This window comes from Cnephaeus nilssonii, assembly GCF_951640355.1.
Source record: "Cnephaeus nilssonii genome assembly, chromosome: 2".
NCBI classification, from domain to species: Eukaryota; Metazoa; Chordata; class Mammalia; order Chiroptera; family Vespertilionidae; genus Cnephaeus; species Cnephaeus nilssonii.
Window position 1 is genome coordinate 78,203,373 of NC_137073.1, and position 6,007 is coordinate 78,209,379.

Sequence of the window (6,007 nt, forward strand, 5' to 3'; positions counted from 1 at the left end):
CATGTTGGTGAACATTATTTTTTTATCTGCAATGAGCACATATGCAACTAATTAGAGGTAATGTGATCAGGTAAAAGAAGCTCTTATATAAATCTATAATCTTTGTCTTAAAACTTTGTTAAGGTAGGTCTTTAAAGTCAACTTTATTATATAATAGAATTTAAGATGCATTCATCTAATTTTGCTTTTTAATCAACTGGTTTGCTTGAAGAATTTACAATAGATAGTACAAATGACCTGGAACTAAATGAGGTCTCAGTACTAGTAAGAGTTTTACTTACAGCTTTAACATTTCTTAAATAAGTGCCTTTAAAAAATAATAATAATTTTTTCTAGCAGAATTAGTTTTACAACAAAATTGAGATTTCCCCTATACCCCCTACCCCTACATATATCCCTTGCATAGTCTCCCCAATTATGAATATTCCCCCACCAGAGTGGTACATTTGTTGTAATTGATGAACCTTCATTAACACATTATTAGCACACAAGTACATAATTTACATTATGATTCACCTTTTTTAAAAATGTATTTTATTGATTTTTTTACAGAGAGAAAGGGAGAGGGATAGAGAGTTAGAAATATTGATGAGAGAGAAACATCGATCAGCTGCCTCCTGCACACCTCCTACTGGGGATGTGCCTGCAACCAAGGTACATGCTCTCGACCGGAATCGAACCCAGGACCCTTCAGTCCTCAGGCTGAGGCTCGATCCACTGAGCCAAACTGGTCAGGGCAGGATTCACCTTTTATGTTGTAAGAGCGCCTTCTTTTTTTCTTTTAATCCTCACCGAGGACATGCTTAGAGAGAGAGGGAGAAACAGATCAGTTGCCTTCCACATGTGCCCCAGGGATCAAACCCACAACAGGTATGTGTCCAGACTGGAAATCAAACCGATATCTTTCCTTGCACAGGGTGATACTCAACCAACTGAGCCAATCCAGCTGGACAACAGTGCCAGTTTTTTAGTCTGTTGAGACTCTTAAAAAACCTGTGACTTTCTCTGGCCAGTGTACTCAGTGGTTGGAGTGATGGCCCTCACCAAAGGGTTGTGGGTCCTATCCCCAACCAGGGGCAACCAATCATTGTATCTCTCTCACATCAATGTTTCCCCTTCTCCCTCCATTCTATTTGGTCTAAAAAGCAATGGAAAAATATCCTCTGGTGAGAATTAAAACAAACAAAAAAACAACTGGTGACTTAATGATGTTTATAAATTTGAAAATATGATAACCTAAGGCCATGGTCGGCAAACTGCGGCTCTCAAGCCACATGCGGCTCTTTGGCCCCTTGAGTTTTTAGCAAAGGCTAGCTTAGGAGTACCCTAATTAAGTTAATAACAATGTACCTACCTATATAGTTTAAGTTTAAAACATTTGGCTCTCAAAAGAAATTTCAGTCGTTGTACTGTTGATATTTGGCTCTGTTGACTAATGAGTTTGCCGACCACTGACCTAGAGTAACTAAGGTTAGAGACCTTGTTCTTCTCTGAAGTAAATATGCATAATTATTGCAAAGAGAATAAAAATGCCATTGAAGTAAATAAGATAACTTTAAAGTATTATTCAAATACTTGAATTTCCACATCACACAATTAAACAAATTTTTATTTATCATCTAATATGTCTACCTCTATGCTAATGGCCAGATCTTCAGAATTCTCCTAGTGCCTTAATGAAGGTGCTGGTAATCTTGTGATAGGTCACTAACCAATTGTACTACCCATAAATAGGATAGAATTCAAAGTGTCTCAAATACTGAATGAGGCAAACAAGAAATTTTTTAGCCTGAGTTTTTACCTTCATATTAGCACAGATTTTCAGTTAAAGTAAAGCTTTGCTCTACTTATTCAGTTAATTTCAGTCTTCACAATGTTATATGATGGTAGTCACAAGGGGAATAGGATTACGATAGCTTGGGTTACATTCTAATAAAAAGGATAATGAAGAAGTCTAATTGTACCACAAAGATTCTTTATGGATCTGATTTCTGTAATTCTATCTCTAGAATTTCTACACAGAGTGATAAGCCATGAGTACAGAGAACTTTTTATGCTTTCAGCCATATCCTTTATTTGCTTTCTTTTAATGAATGATTTTCATATTTAAAATAGCCCATGTAGTGGAATAACTTTGGACTTTTTCAAACGTTAAACAATTCTTACAAACCTAGGGAAAACTACAGTTCCAAAAGAACATAAATATTAGGATAAAGAAGATCTCTGGGTTGTAATTAATCATTGAGACATATCCAAACTGAATGTTACTCATTTTATGGTATTTACTTGAATAAATTAACTGTTAAAATACAGGGTTTGATTTTTACCTTCAACATCACCAGACATTTCTTATAGATAGAAAAGAGGGAGAAAATTAAGGGTAACTACTGAACTATATTGACACTATCTTGTTAATCCTCATCAGAAGGTATTTTTTTTCCATTGATTTTTAGAGAGGGTGGAAGGAAGGGGGAGAGACAGAGAGAGAAACATTGATGTGAGACGGACACATTGATTGGTTTCCTCCTGTATGGGCCCCAACCAGGGCTAGGGATCGAGCCTGCAATCTAGGTACCTACATGCCTTTGGCCTACAACGGACCCTTTGTCTGTAGACCAACATTCTATCTACTGAGCCAAATCGGGTAGGACTATATTGACACTTTAGTTTCTTTTCATGTAGCATATTTAAACAAAGTAATTAAAATATCTATACCTCTAAAGAGGGAAACTGGTAATTACAAAATATTAAGGGGAAAATGCAGATGAATAATTGTAACAAGTCAGCAAAGTTAATTCATGTACTAACTTTAGATATTTCTTTGAGTTGTTACCAAAGCAAGAAAATTATTTAGATGAAGTAGTACCAACTTTACAATGTAATTTGAAAATTACCAAAATCCATGAAACACCCTTATAAACATTAAAAATACTGTGTTACATCATCCTTAATAGGAGGTAGTGCATTATTATTAGCAATCTTCGTAAGTCCTGCTGAAAATAAGAGGGAGCAGCTGCTACTTCCCAAGGTGATATACTGAGGTCAGTTTCATCAGTTACTTGATTCCTTTCGAATGGCCTTTCTATTAGTGGGAGTAAGAAATTATTACCCACTTATCAAACGAGGCTGTTTTTAAAAACAGGCTAAAGGGAATTATTGATTTCTAGCATTATTTTTTTCTTTTTTTTAAAATATATTTTTATTGGTTTTTTGCAGAGAGGAAGGGAGAAGGATAGAGAGTCAGAAACACTGATGAGAGAGAAACATCAATCAGCTGCCTCCTGCACACCTCCTACTGGTACATGCCCTTAACCGGAATTGAACCTGGGACCTTTCATGTAGCATGGCCGATGCTCTATCCACTGAGCCAACCCGGTTAGGGCTAGCATTATTTTTCTAACTTTAAAAATATATATTTTGCTCTTTTTCCTCATGTTTTTATAGATGGGAAGAGTTTACCCATTCTGGAAAGTGACAATATATTTTTGCGTTATATTTTCAAGTTCCACCTTGTAAAGAGAGCTTTTTTGTTTAAGTCAGATGTACTACTGCTGTTTGTTTTGAGTCTACAATCTGTTTTAAAACTACTGAATTTTAAAAAGAATATCCCCCACAGTGTTATATATAAAATAATGGCCTTAAATATATGCAATTTTCACTTCAATCATACCTCAATAAAACTGGGGGAGGGAGGGCATATCCCTAAAGTGAAAACCTAATATATATATAAAATTGGCTTTGACAACCAGATGATGATTTGTACATTTTACCATCTGTGTAATGGTTTTAACAGAGAGAGCAACTAAGCAGGGAGTATGTCAACTTCTTTAGGTAAATTCCTAATTGCCTTTGGTGATAAAGATCTATAAACACCAAAATTCAATTAAAATTGAATTACTTTTATGATTGTCATGTTTTTTCATTAGATCAAAACTGAATAAGAACATTTATTAAACTTGCCTCCTACAGCTTCATCTGCTAAAGTACTTGCTTTATAATAATCACATATTGAAATATGTTGTCTTTTCAGATGGCCAAGTCATGAAAATGTCAGTGAAATAAGAATGACTTACAAGTTGCTCAAATGCACTTCCTTATTTTTTTTTAAAGTATATTATATTGATTTTTTACAGAGAGGAAGGGAGAGTGATAGAGAGTTAGAAACATTGATGAGAGAGAAACATCGATCAGCTGCCTCCTGCACACCTCCTACTGGGGATGTGGCCGCAACCAAGGTACATGCCCTTGACCGGAATCAAACCTGGGACCTTTCAGTTCGCAGGCCCACGCTCTATCCACTGAGCCAAGCCAGTGAGGGCTGCACTTCCTTATTAATTCCAAGAAGATTTAAAACTTAACTACAGGCTTTCCCTTACAACTTTGCTTCTTAAAAACAAAACCTTTTACAAAGCGCTCATTTTGCACATTAAACGTTCACAGATAGCTTGTTATTGGACCAATTGCCCAGGAAAATTAAGATTTAAATTTTTTTTGCTTTTATTTATTTTCGATTTAAATTATTGTTGAAAGTATTACATCATGCCGCGCCAACACAGCCAAGGGTTCAGCGAGCCTGAGGGAGGGCTGGTGAAGGATGAAGAAAAGACAAAGAGAATAAGCTGGGTCTAGGTGGACCTTCTGTGCCTGGCTGAGACCACAGAACAGATCCAGACAGCAAGCTGATGCTTTATTTTATAGTCAGAGGTAAACAAGGTAGTGGTCACCATAGTTACAACGTTCTTGTGAGTTTCACTTGTTTTGGCAGCACTTGCTGAACCTCCCACAGCCCATTAGCTACCCAGGAAGGATCTAAGGAGCAGTCATAAAGTCAAGCTTAATTATGCTGTGCCCTCTAAGCTGGGACTTGTTTGTGGCTTTGCCAGCAGGTCAGTCCGAGGTTTAACCCTATAACCACTCCCTACATTACATATGTCTCCTTTTCCCCCCATTGACCTCTCCCTGGTCTGCTCCCTCCACCCCCCACCCCCCAGCACATGCCCTCACCCCCCCTACTGTCTGTGTCCATTGGTTATGCTTATATGCATGCATACAAGTCCCCCAGCCACCCTCCCCTGCCTTCCGAGGTTTGATGTTGTTCGATGCTTCTATGTCTCTGGATCTAACATTTTTATTGATTTTTAGAAAGAGGAAGAGAGAGAGAAACATCAATTTGTTGTTCTACTTACTTATGCATTTATTGGTTGAGTCTTCTAAGTGCCCTGATCCAGGATGGAACCTGCAACCTTGGCTCATCAGTACAATGCTCTAACCAAATGAGCTACCCAGCCAAGGCTAGCACTCTTTATTTCATTTTTATTTTTAACCCTCACCCGAAAATATTTTTCCATTGATTTTTAGGGAGAGTGGAAGAGAGAGGAAAACACACAGAGACAAACATCAATGTGAAAGAGACACATTGATTGGTTGCCTCCTGCTAGTGTCCTGACCAGGGCCCTGGCAGGGGAGGAGCCTGCAACCAAGGTACATGCCCTTGACTGGATGGAACCCAGGTTCCTTGGGTCCGCAGGCACTGAGCCAAACCAGCCAGGGCAAGGCTAACACTCGTTAAAGCACTTAAAAAAATGTATTATCCGTTACCTATGGGGTGATTTTTATTTTTAAAAATATATTTTTTTATTGATTTCAGAGAGGAAGGAAGAGGGAGAGAGAGAAACATCCATGATGAGAGTCATTGATTGGCTGTCTCCCGCACAACCCAACTGGGGATGGAGCCCCAACCCGGTCTTGCATCCCCCGGCCGGAATCGAACCTGGGACCCTTCAGTCCGCAGGCCGATGCTCTACCCACTGAGCCAAACCAGGTAGGGCGAGTGATTTTTATTGTATTGGTTTACCCATATTTTCTAAATCACCTGCAATGAACACTTAAAGAAAAAATCCTCACCTGAGAATTATTGATTTTAGAAAGAAACACTGATGTAAGAGAAACATCTATGGGGTTGCCTTCCATACGCGCCCTTACGGGGGTAATCAACCCCCAAGCTAGG